Below are 14,487 nucleotides of genomic sequence, written 5' to 3'. Positions count from 1 at the left end.
TCCTCACTGGACCCTCTACAATTTGCATATCAGCCCCATGTGGGAGTGGACAACGCCGTCATCTCCCTGCTGCTATGAGCTCAGTCGCACCTGGATGTCTCTGTGAGAATCACCTTCCTTGATTTCTCCAGTGCATTCAACAACATCCAACCACTGCTGCTGAGTGAGACGCTGCGGGTGGTGGGGGTAGACGCGTCCACCATCTCCTGGATCACCGACTACCTCACAGGCAGACCACAGTTGGTCCGACTGGGTCGTGTGCTGTCTGATTGAGGAGCCACAGTTGGTGTGGGCTGCCTATTACTTTTAAATACTTTGACGTGGCTGTCAACACTTGTCAATATAGTGGACAACTCTGATCTGACCCCTCGTCAGGTGCCATTGATGCAAGGAGAAATGGGACATTCAAAACATGTTGTGTCTCTTCAGCAACTACAAAGCCTGATAGAAATGTCCCTATCAGTGACATGCATTACAAAACTTCTAGGTATTTCTGAGAGGACGCATGCGTGATAATGGCCTTTCCATGACACAGTTCTACAGTAACCTAACTGATGAACAACTAGGCATGCACACAGTACAAACTTAAACAAATGATCCAACAATGGGGGAGGAGACCAACAGGGTTTATATACACAGGGAAGGGCAGGTGATTAGACATAGGAGGAAACAATCAGGGATACGGCAGACAATCACCGGGGCAGGAAGTGCAGGGAAACAGGACACAAGAGACACAGACTTCAAAATAAAACAGGAAACAAGAAAAACTCAAACCGTGTCAACACAGATACTAATTTAAACAGATTTATTGTTTTCTTTTTTAATTTTTTTGGGGACCGATTATGTGAAATTGGACATTTTCCCACGGCACACCTGACGATGCCTCATGACACACTGGTGTGCCGCGGCACAGTGGTTGAAAATCACTGGCCTAGAGAGACGCAAGGAAACCATGCAAGGAGAGAGGAAACGAGGAAATGTGTTTTGAGGTCAAATGCAACATCCTTTTCTCAAAAGCGCCACGTGAAGTGACGTCTGTTTCTGATGACAGCGGCCGCTGATCAGCTGATTTAACAGCTGGAGAGACTTTTGATGGAGTTTGTGTCTGCACACATGATCACTGTACTAATACTAATACAGACACTGTACGAGTAGAGATGTTATCTCTCTTTAAGCCTGTTTCCTGTTTAACAAACTGCACTGAGTATTTATATACAGTGTGTGGCATTTACATTGTGATCCTTTTGTTGTTCAGACTTACAATAAATTGATAATTAAACCAGATGGTGAATAAGAAAACAAATCAAATAGAGAATTGAATTTGTGATCTTTCTTCACTCTGTTATGAAACTCCAGTAATCAGTCCGATCAGCTGCAGCGTCCAATCAAATAACTGATAAACAATGAGGGGGCGTGTCGGTTCCTGGAAGCCGGCTCTCATGTCCTCGCTCATGGCTCCTCGGAGATCCCTCCTGGCTCCTCGGAGGAGAAATAAGAGCTTTTGGACGGACATCAATATGGCGGCACAGAACAACTTACAGTCCAAGCGAGGATCAAGGACAAAGGGAATGCAAAATAAGACACTTGGGAAGTACCGCAGTTCGTCTTGCTCGCCACAGGGTAGCCATCTTGAAGTTCCGGGGAACGCCAAGAACGAGCATCAATGACGTCAGATGCTACGTCACTGTTCATTCAGAAGTTATCATTTAGATATCAATATGTACTCATACATTGATTCAAATACAATTAAAACCGCATTACTCCTTCAATGTTGTAGTTTAATGTTGGGTTAACTGATTAACTGGTTTTGATTTCTGTACCTATATTCTTATGAGTTAGTAAATCGGGTTTACAGTGAACAGGCAGTTCCACTGCAATCAATGGAAGTTCCGTCTTTGATATGCAGACAGCACTCAAGGATGCAAGTCCCCTCTTGGCAATTTATTTTTTGTATTATTAAAAAGCATATTTGCAGAAGAATGTTCTATTCCATTTCTGTTTTTTCAAAATGACCAGAAACAGATCTCCACATGTGGTTGAAGTAGCATTATAGTCCTTTGTTGGTTATGTGTGTGTGTGTGTGTGTGTGTGTGTGTGTGTGTGTGTGTGTGTGTGTGTGTGTGTGTGTGTGTGTGTGTGTGTAGGTGTGTGTGTGTGTGTGTGTGTGTGTGTGTGGTTTAGGTGCATTCAAGTGGCCACATTTGTATTGTATTTGGTTACACCCTGCATTGTGCCGTTTCCTTTTCATGCTCTACTGTTCTGCTGACAATGCAGCAGCAATTAATCTTCTCATTAAAAGCTCAGAATAAATGTTGTTCCTCAAACAAGGAATATATAGTGACGTATACACAACACAGTATTTTAGCATTGTGATTCATGGACTGATAAGCAACTGACCGGTGAAAAGAGCTGAGAACAAAGTTGTCACTAGTGTTACCTGCCCAGTACTTGTGGTACCACAATGCCCTTTGAACAATAGCTGCAATGAGACAAAAACTTCCAGGCAGGTATGTGTTTGTATGCCAACGTCACACATCCCTGTATAACCCTGAAAAATGCATCACACTCAAATATTTACATTCTTCAAAGCAGGATGCACCTTTTCACGTCACCTACATTCTTTTATATTCAAAAGATATGGTGAATGACAAATAACTGGGTTCAGTTTCGGTCATACACTATGAAACTTCATTAGAAGAACAGGAGTCGCACATCTATCACAGAGCTAATCAATAAAGCAGTCCGTTATTAGCGTACATTTTAATCATATTAAGGTTAGGATTAGGCAAATAGCAGATATGGTTAGAATTAGGGCAGTGGTTCTCAAACTTTTTTTATCACGCCCCACTTTGGAGGAAGAACAATGTTCATGCCCAACCACCCCAACAACATTGTAACAAAGTGGTCCATGCTGAATTGTTATTGAAATAATTTTCTGTGACTCCATCCGTGCTTTTTCAAATAATTACAAAATTGCAATAATTTTCAAGTAAACCAGATTGCTCCAAAATGTGCAATCACTTTGTTATAACAATGTAAATAAAGTTCTGTGCAAAAAATAACTAATACTTGGCAGAAAAAATAGCTTATTGTGGCTGTAATTAACCTGTTTTACACTGAATATATTTTCAAGACAATAACAATAATGTGCAACCTGTGCCAAACAAAACAGAATGAGTGCAGATATGTGAGCCATCATGTGTTATCAGTGTCAGTGGCTGTAATGAGCTGCTTTCCTCTACAAATCTTTTTTAAATGGGGTTGGAGACTTGATACCGCCGCTCTCAATTCATGCTCAATGTTTAACTTAGATCTGTATTCTGATTTGAGAGACGCCACAGCAGAAAAGCCGACCTCACAGAGGTCTCACAGAGATCGGCTTTTGGCAAAACGCCAAGAATCGCTGACATGTGCAGCATAACATATTAATAAGAGCGTAACATATTAACGGCATAACATGTTAATGGTGTAACGTAAACATTTCCGCGAAAGTACAGGTATTTTGCCATGTATTTTTATTAATGACGTTGTATGTCTGTGTACCTTTGTAATATGTTAAGTTCTCAATAAAGGTCTTGAAATAAATAAATTCTGCATTTCCTCCCCACACCCCATCTGTAATACCCCCACGCCCCACTAGACCTCACAGTTTGAGAACCACTGAGTTAGGGTAAATCTCCAGGGAATTAATGTCAATGGTCCTTTAAAGTGATGGAAACACAACTATAGAGCTTTTTTCATGTCTTTATTTATGAGCGTGTTCTTTCAATTTAAGACCATGACTTTCCATGACACTTCAGATTTGACATGTTTTCATTGAAGTCAGTATTCAAGACATCTACTTCATTTCAGTATTTGACATTTTTAGTTAGAAGATGAAACCTCCGGTTTCTAAACAAGTGAGTTCAACTATTTTTTTTAAATTAATAAAAAATGTTTTTAAATACAACCATACAAAAGACTAAACTAGCTAATAAACCTGCTAGTTCTAATTAGCATGGCTTGGTGTACAACCACCTACTTAAGTCGTATTGACAAGTGTGCCTCAAGTTTAGACAAATGACATATTGTAACCCAGGGGTGCCCAATACGTCGATCGCGATCTACCAGTCGATCGCGGAGGTAGTGCGGGTAGATCGTATGCCATTTAAAAAATAAAAATAATTAAAAAAAATTTAAAAAACTTTAGCGACAAAACCCAGCTCCCAGTGTGCAAATTAATGTCAATCACTACGGAAGCTGTGCCCACAATGGTTGGCCGCTTGAATGGATGTATTGCCAAGTACAGGGAGATGTTTTCCCCGACTTCCTTCATTACCACTGCATAATACACCAACAAGCATTATGCGCTGCAACGCTAAACATGAAAGGGATCACGGATGTGGCAACAAAGATCGTCTAATCGAGCGAGAGCTCTTCAAAGACGGATGTTCTGTGCGCATCTGGAGAAGGACTGCAGCCACTCTGACCTCCTGCTGCACACTGATGTGAGACGGCTTATAGAGCTCTGTCCGGAGACACAGGAGTTTCTCCATGTTGTTAAACATGCAGAATACAACCAACTAAGAGCATGTCGATATGCTCACGTTTCTGAATTACAATTTAAAACGTGTGTCAATTGTGTGTCCCCTGAAGGAGGGAGCGGCAAGACGTGGGACTGTAATGAGTCATTTTGATTTACTTTTAAACCCTTGCGCTTTAATTATCGGGTAGGATGGACAATTTTTTTAAACTTTTGGACTTTGAATGGCACTTGCAGCCCAGTTATTCTGTAGTTATTTTGCACTTTCAGAGGCTTGATTGCTATGTTGAGTTACCTTTAAAGCTTTACTTGTACTTTTTCTTTACTTTTAAAGCATATTTGCACTTTAATTTGTATTACTATTTAATGTATTTGTTATGATGATGTTCTGATGTTCAGATCTTGTTACTCAAATACATTTGAAGTTCAAATTCCAACATTTTGAGTTACTATTCTTAATTTTCTATGGGAAATAGTCATTAGATTAGTCGATTAATCGAAAAAATAGTCGATAGATTAGTCGTTTATGAAAATAATCGTTCGTTGCAGCCCTAGAGTCAGCCTTTTCCCACATGAAAAAGATTAAGTCCAAACACCGTTCCACCATGACTGATGACCATTTGGTCTGCCTGACGCTGACTACCAGCAGCTGCTGTCCGGACTATGCAACCCTGCTGGTTCCATGCAGTGAAGCCATCAGAGCAAAATGTAATGACCAAAAATCTACAGAATTGTATTGTGTCATAAGGGTTCATGCAGTTATGCAAGGTACGCCAATATTGTAAATATAAAATATACTCTGTATATGTATACATTAATAATGCTTTATATATATATATATATATATATATATATATATATATATATATATATATATATATATATATATATATATATAAGCATTATTAATGTAGGTAGATCTTTTTGACTTGGTCATTTTAAAAGTAGCTCGTGAGCCAAAAAAGTGTGGGCACCCCTGCTGTAACCCAAAGCACTTTAAACCAGCTTAGTGCTGTACCTTTAATACCAATCAACTGGTCTAGTCTCTGTAATAAGATGTCATGGTCAATGGTGTCAAATGCTGCACTAAGGTCAAACAAGACCAGTACAGAGACAAGTCCCCTATCTGATGCAACTAGAAGGTCATTAGTAATTGTCACCAGTGCTGTCTCTGTGCTATGATGCTTTCTAAATCCTGACTGAAACTCCTCAAATAAACTATTGTTATGTAAAAAGTCACACAACTGGTTTGCGACTACCTTCTCCAGTATCTTACTTACCAAATCTTAACAAAGTGTGGGTAATGTGAGGTACACTTAGAACAGGGTCTGATATGTACAATAATAAATCATCAGCATAAAAAGATAGTTTGTACTCCTCCTCTCCCCTAATAATTCCACTTATTGTCGTTAACGACTTGAGTGTGATAGATAAGGGTTGTGATCTTCTTAATAGAAGATCTTTGATGTGTTGAGTCTTGGCCAATCAGCGTTAAGATGTCTACAGCGGCTTCATTTCCCTCCCACCAGTTTTTTAATGGCAAGCTAGTCCGCTTGCTAACACGTTAGCTAACGTTGTTGGAGAGACAGCGAGTGCGATTACTGGCAGCGGAGAGTCCGTGGCACCGTGAGGCGTCAGCCAGGAGAGCGGCGAGTCAGCGGCGCTGCAGTTCTACCTACCGAGAGGACAAGTGGAGATTTTATCCAATTTGTATTTTAATTAAAAAACAAGTGGCCGAAATGAGTTTCCTCCGTAGAGTGGCCGGGCTACTGTTTATATTCAAGGGTTTATGATCTACCTGTAGAAAAAAGTGTATCTTCCAGTTAATTATACTCTATTATACTATAGTTATGCGGTTATAATCGCTGTCACACAGAGAGAGGTGTGCATGTTCAGGTTTACCTGGTTGAAACATTATTCAGTGTTCTAGACTAACAGTGACATCTCCTCAAAGTAAAGTGGTATAACAGTATGGCATAATATGGTCAAATAAAATTAAAATAAAAAGGCTGGTACATTATACATATTATGGCATATAAGTGTAATATTATGAAGTGAAATGTAGTAGTAGCAAAACAATATTCAGTATAGTACAGCAGTATTGCATATTGTAAGTATTAAGTCTACTATATATACACACTACTGTGTATAAACACACTACTGTTCAAAAGTTTGGGGTCACTTAGAAATTTCCTTATTTTTAAAAGAAACACACTTTTTTTCAATGAAGATAACATAAAATGAATCAGAAATACACTATACATTGTTAATGTGGTAAACGACTATTCTAGGTGGAAACGTCTGTTTTTAATGAAATATCTACATAGGAGTATAGAGGCCCATTTCCAGCAACTATCACTCAGTGTTCTAATGGTACATTGTGTTTGCTCATCACATAGAAGACTAATGGAGGAATAGAAAACACTTGTGCAATTATGTTAGCACAGCTTAAAACAGTTATGCTGGTGAGAGAAGCTTTACAACTGGCCTTCCTTTGAGCTAGTTGAGTATCTGGAGCATGACATTGTGGGTTCATTATATTCTCAAAATGGCCAGAAAAAGAGAACTTTCAAGTTAAACTCACCAGTCTGTTCTTGTTCTTAGAAATGAAGACTATTCCATGCAGGAAATTGCAAAGAAACTGAAAATGTGTCTGGGTGACCCCAAACTTTTGAACGGTAGTATATATATATATATATATATATATATATATATATATATATATATATATATATATATATATATATATATATATATATACGTATATATATATATATATATATATATATATACGTATATATATATATATATATATATATATATATATATATATATGTATATATATATATATATATATATATATATATACGTATATATATATACACCCCCCGCCCGCTGGTGTCACCTTTTTCACCCCTCATGAGTTTGCAGGTCTGTCCACAACAATGAAGACATATTCTGCTGTTGCCCCAAATTTGTAATTTAACATGTCACTTTTTACAACACACCGCACACAGTTCTCTCCATAAGACAAAGGATTCTGACATAAAGTAACGCGTTTGCTATTTCAAAATGCCACAACTATGGACCAATTTTCCAAAGGCATCGTTCCACCTGGCTAAATGCCTTTGTTTGATTGTTAACGTATCAATCAGAATGTAAGAACTATTAAAAAAGACCAAAGGTCTACTTACCTGTTTACAACAATGGATTTCAACAAAGTAGCAAGAGGCTGGTTTTTAAAAACGTGTTTTTGTAATTAAAAACTGCTGTAATCTCTTTTTTGTCTCAACAATATGTTTGCCGTGTTAATGTACTTAATTCTACAGTATTTAGAATCTGTTCTGATTTTCAGTGAAAAATACCACCTTTGGAAATGCGCTGATGTATTGACTAATTTGTACAATGTGGAGAGAAATAAATAATTGTGGTATTTGTCTTGACAGTATTTGTCTTGTGTGTTGTGTTCGGTCAATTAATACTTTACTCAAACAATATCTCTGAACATAAATCAAACCCAGACAGTGTCATTAGAAAAGTAGAGATATCAATGTGGCGGCAGGGCGTGGTTAGGCTCAACTGCAGAGGAACTGAGCGAGGGAGTGGATCAGGGAACGGTGCCGGGAAGAGGTGTCATCAGCCTCAGCTGGGGTCAATCTGTGTGTGGCTCTCGATAAAAACAGTAGCAGCGACTGAGGAATGGAAAGGGAGGTAAGGTGTCGGAGCCTGTCAAGAGAGGCAGAGTAGACAGAGGCGAAGCAGCCGGGGAAAGGACAAGGTAGTGCGCTCAGGGGCCAGTACTAACGCTCAGGGGCCAGTACTAATGCTCAGGTACTAACGCTCAGGGGCCAGTACTAACGCTCAGGGGCCAGTACTAATGCTCAGGTACTAACACTCAGGGGCCAGTACTAACACTCAGGGTTCAGTACTAACGCTCAGGGGCTAGTACTAACACCCAGGGGCCAGTATTAACACTCAGGGGCCAGTACTAACGCTCAGGGGCTAGTACTAACACCCAGGGGCCAGTATTAACACTCAGGAGCCAGTACTAACGCTCAGGGGCCAGTACTAACGCTCAGGGGCCAGTACGAGCGTAAATAAAGTAAAAGCATTGATAACTGCTTATCAGGCTGCTCCGGTAAATCCCTTGGATCTCTCCAACTGATCCAGAATGCTGCAGCTCGTGTACTAATGAGGACGCGGAAGAGAGATCACATTACTCCTGTACTAGCTGCTCTCCACTGGCTTCCTGTAAGATCAAGAATCATATTTAAAATCCTTCTCCTTACCTACAAAGCCTTAACTGGTGATGCACCATCATATCTTAAGGACCTTCTAGTGCCATATTACCCCACGAGAGCATTACGCTCACTGAATGCAGGGTTACTTGTGGTTCCCAGAGTGTTAAAAAGTAGGTTGGGGGCTAGAGCTTTCAGTTATCGGGCTCCTCTTCTGTGGAATCAGCTTCCACTTTCAGTCCAGGGGGCAGACAGTCACCTCATTTAAGAGTAGACTTAAGCTCCTCCTCTCCTTCTCTTCCTCTTTCACTCCTCCTCTCCTCTTCACCTCTTCTTTCTCTCCTTCTGGATAAATGATTGTCTCTTCAATGCATATTACTAACTCTAATTTCTTTTTCCATGGATTCGTGCCTGACTGGAACCGGTCCTACCTACTGCCATGGCCCTGCTGATGCCCCTCCTCTCTACTTCTTTCTGCTTAATGGGTCGTGGTTATCTGGATCATGGTCCATGCCTACTACTCATTATATGAATAATTTCTGTCATATTCATGTAATGTGCTGTAACTTACGTTGTTCATTCTGGTCACATGACATCTATTGCTTCTGTCCATCCGGGGAGAGGGATCCTCCTCTGTTGCTCTCCCTCAGGTTTCTTCCCTGTTTTCCCTGTGAAAGGGTTTTTACTATCTCTATTGGGGGAGTTTTTCCTGATCAGATGTGAGGTCCCGGGACAGGGATGGCATGTGTACAGATTGTAAAGCCCTGCGAGGCAAACTTGTATTTGTGATGTTGGGCTATACAAAATAAACTGAATTGAATTGAATTGAATAACCGCAAATTCCAGCGTTCCAGCAAATTCCTTTGTGCTGCCCGAGACTCTCGGGGATAATGGAGGAGCGTTACGATCCCAAAAAATGACTTACGAAATATCAGATCACATGAACCATGCATGTGACATTTTGTGAACAATTTATTGAATAGTTTTCAAAACTCACTTTGTTCTGTCCTTAACTTGGTTCTTTTTGCTTAATCCACCCAGGCAGCATTTTTTAAAGTGAAACCATCTCAAGTGTAATTTTAATTAAAAAATTGCAATAGAAATTAATCTAAACTAAATCTAAACTTTGGTTTACAACAAAACATGAACTGACTAATCCTTGCTGGTGAACCAAGCCTTGATTTCTAATCTATTTAGTGATTTTCTTATGTCTTGCTATGTTCTATTTATGCATATTTGGATGAAAATAATCCAACTGGTATAAAAATGTTAAAAAAAAAAAAAAAAAAAGTAAAATGGCAACAAAAAAAAAACACAAACATCAGCATGTTACTTTAATCATAGTGAGACCGATTTATTTATTTTTTCCCAATATATAACATTGAACAAACATCTGACATGTGTAACAAATATGCTAACAATTATTAATTTATTTTGTGAATTAATTCATCATTGGCTTGTCGTGAATAATTGTTGAGCAGAGAAATAATGTTTTCATTTTTTTATATTAGTACAGCTTTACATGTTTTCTAAAAGCATGCCTCATATTTTACAAAACTCTTCACACAAATCCAAAAACACATACACAAGAGGCAAAGCTCCATAAATCTTCTGCAAAAGGAAACTTCTGCAAAAGGAAACAATGTCATGTCTTCTCAAAAATGTTGTGGTTAAAGCACACACCGTGATGAAACTGATATTTATGAGAAGCAGTTGAACGGTGGTGAGCTCACTGTAAAACACGAGCATGTCAAACCGTTCAGTTTTTGGGTAAATGAGCTCCAGGTTGTGATAATTGTACAAGTATTCGTAAACAACTAAGGAAAACTGTAACATTAAATATATCAGCTTTCTGTTGAAAAACGATGCAATAAATAACATCTTGATAATTGTCAATCCATGTTGATGGAGTCGTGGTTCTTCACTGCAGTCTGCCTGGAAGCACAAACAGGGTTCAGTTGGAGGGATGAACACGGACATGTCACATGATGCATGTCACATGATGATGTGCAGGGCTCCACCAGGTCTGTGTGAGGGATGCAGAATCTAGCTGTTATAAAAAGGACCTTTGTGTTCAACAACGTGTGCACAACAACAATGTGCTGAACAACAATCAATCAACATTTAATGGAATTGATTGTGAAAAAAAGAAGAGTGAAACTGATGAACTCAGATAATATCTTGTCAATGCTTTTGATCTCAGTCATGCCTTTTGTGTGTAAAGGTATTGGCATTTATGCAAACTACAATTTGCCGTTTCCATTTGTAGAACAAAAACAAGTGAAACATTTCCTTGATAATGTTGTTGCATACAACCGCTATATATGTTACCAGTTGTGCCATTACAATTAACAGTTGGGAAGAATGCAATCAATATAGACACAGAAAGGGGGATTGTGTGGTTTTGTGTGTTTGAAATGTCTGTGTTTAATTAATCATTTATTTTGGTCACTAATACAGGCATAGTGGATAAATAGTAATAATGAATACTAACAAATAGCAGTATTATATACCCTTGCACACTGATTAAAATTAAACGTACAAACTAAAAAACTACAGACCTGAGCTATGTTTCAGACTTAAAAAACCTACAAGTTTACCAGAAATGACTGATTGGGTGTTCTAGCAAAATCCCACAGTGTAATTCATAGCCCTCATTTAGACATAACTGCTCACACATTTGTCTTCTTAAACCTGGCGAGCGTTTCAGTGGGTTCACGCCTAAAGGTCAGATTCCTCCATCGAACCAAACTAGAGGGCGATACATCGTTTACATTTTCCAACTCGTCCGGTTTGCTTTCCCAAAGGTAAAACTCAAACAGTATAAAAATTGTAAACAAAAGCCATGTGGTGTAAATGTTGCTCAACATAGTTGCCTATACAGCTCAACCGTTGCCTATACAGGTTGGTGTGCTTTGTAAACTTCTACTAATTTAGCAGAAGGCCAATTAGCTAGCTTTCTAATTCCACCGTGCTTTAGTGCTAACGTACAGAAACATATCCCTCTTATGGTGACATCAATGTGCTTTCCTACCCTCTGACAAGAGTGTATGGATGAAGCGTTACGCTGTTAGTTATTAAGTCTGCACCAGGAGTGTAAGCGCTCCGGGGTTTGGTCCAACCGCACTAAACAAGGCTTGTGAGAATGCGCCCTTAGTGACACCTGTGTTGTGGACTTGTGTTGGTTGAACTGTGCACTTTAAACCCTCTCTTAGGCCATTTGCATTTATAGAAGCCATGCCTTTGTTTAATAAACTGGTCAATCCATAGCAGAACACACAATGCCCAGCCTCCTTTATTGTGAGACAGCGCCTTGGTGTGAGTATCAAACAAATACTGTAATGAGTAAGCGGTGATTAGGATCTATACTGTTGAGAGAGTAGGAGGGGTCAGAGACACAATTACAACACAGCATTAGATAACTAGCAGTTACTAAACATGCACTCCAAATTTAACTGCATTTATTTATTTAGTCATTCATTATAATGTTGATGTTGATAAAAAGAAGAAGCTTGTAACATGTCAACTCTTAGCTCAGTGACAATGCCTGGTTGTGCATTAGCTTCATGAGTCTGATAGAGAGGAGCAATCCTTAAACCCATAACAGAGAATGTGCTGCTTCACTGAGTAACACCAAACATGGAGGAACAGCATTTCCATACACATTTTCATACACATGCCTTTCTTTAGTTTAAAATGTTTAAATACTAAACAATAACTTTTTCACCTGATCATTTAAGTACTTCATGGATACAGGTAAAAAGCAAAGGCAATTAGATGTTTCTTTAAAACAGAAATGACTACAGCCTCCGAGCAAACGAGGTGACTGTTGTAAACAAAGTTGGTACTTGTGGACACTGGTTCTGAATCAAAAGGAGTGTTACCAAATACCTTGGCAGCCCATCATTGATATATATACATAACTACATTTATTTTGTATAGCCCCAAATCACAAATGAGCAATTTTCCTTTAGAGGGCTTTGCAATCTGTACACATACGACATCCTCTGTCTCGGGACTTCACATCGAATCAGGAAAAACTCTCCCCCAAAAAACGATATATATACGGAATTACCCTTTTGGTACGGAGCTGTCACCGGCGATTTTTTTGCATCCTGTTTTGCATCAATCCATAGCAGACTTTCTGTCGCCGGTGACAGCTCCGTACCAAAACAGGATGCAAAGTTAAAGTTACCGTAACTCCTTGAATATTTACGGCATGAACGTTTAATGGTAAACTCACGGTAATGGTAAAAGAAAACAGCGGCAAGCTTTTCTGTGGGGGAGGGGTGGACGAAAGCAGAGCAGCTGCAGAGAGCAGGGGAGAGACTTTGACTGGCCTTTCACTGCTTTTCACTGGCCTTTGAGTGGCGTTTTCTTTGGAAATAATATGTTGGGTTGTAAATAATAGTATTAGTATGGTTTCTGAGAGTTCTGCCACTTGCTGGCTCACCTAAACCCCACTAAAGGCCACTTTCCTGTCCCCATGAACACAAAGAAGCACAGTGGGAAAAGGACAGGCAGAAAGTCATTTTGGGGAGGAAACAGTGTACTAGCTGCCTGTAAAAGCTGCCTGGATGTGTGAGGAGGGCAATAATGGGTTCTGGACAGGAACTGCTTCAGGGAGATAAACAAATCTCTAAAACGCCTGGACATGGACACATATAAACCTATATCATGGACACTGAATGCTCTATGCAAACAAAACAGTTTGAGAGATGTAAAATACATTTGATTTCATTTCTGTAATCTCAAAAGCTTTGCTCATGTTCATTTTCAATTGTTTAAAAGAGAAATATGATGAAAATTAAAATATGTTTCTATATTTTTTAGTTTTTACACACGTGTTTTAAGCTTTTGTGACATATAATAATGACAAATACTTGCCAGATTTGGAAAGCTACATTTCTCCTGAAATCAATGAGTAAAATAATTCTGCCAAAAGGACATTTTTTGATATATTTATTGATAAATAAGACAAAAAGGACCAGGCAGACATTACAGATCTAAAAGGGTTGTGCTACCTGTTGCTTGGTGCCTTCCATTCATCCAGATAATTTCAGGGATTTACTGCATAGAACCCTGATCGGTTCTTCTTGGGTGTGCCCTCCTGTAGGAAAAGCATGAGAGAACCAAATGTGTTTACATGCATGTATCACATACAGAATGAAACAAATATATAAGCAATGTATACACACTGCACAGGTCTTACTAACTTGCAGTACTTACAATGATGGGAGGGGTATACCCTGGGTTCTGTGCCACTGGGGCTTGAGGTGAGTACACAGGCAGAGGGCTCTGAGGCGGTGGTCTATTTCCAGTGTAATACGGATCCTCTGTGGTGGTCATTTGACTGCTTTCTGTTTTCATACAACACCATCGGATCAACTGAAACGACAGAGCATAGAGGCAGAGTTCAGACAGTAGAAGTAGAGTAAACAACCACACCAGGAAGCTATACAACCATGGACAGGTCTGCTGTAAGGAGAGCGGCGCATTTTAGAAATAAAGAGAAAACTAATGTATGAGACAAATACAAAGAAGTCAAATGCATCATTCAGACTGAAAGCAACGGCCAAATGCAGGAAGGTCATGTGGCAAGAAACTGCAGACTGTGTGAATTAACCGATTTACAATATCACTGCTTCAAGTACAGCACGATAGATCTGACTATAATCACAAGTGTGTATTTAGTTAAATTAATGTGTTGCTTAGATGTGTTCTTAT

Source organism: Taurulus bubalis (genome assembly GCF_910589615.1).
Source record: "Taurulus bubalis genome assembly, chromosome: 16".
In the NCBI taxonomy this organism is placed as follows: domain Eukaryota; kingdom Metazoa; phylum Chordata; class Actinopteri; order Perciformes; family Cottidae; genus Taurulus; species Taurulus bubalis.
Note: the sequence above shows the minus strand (reverse complement) of the source record.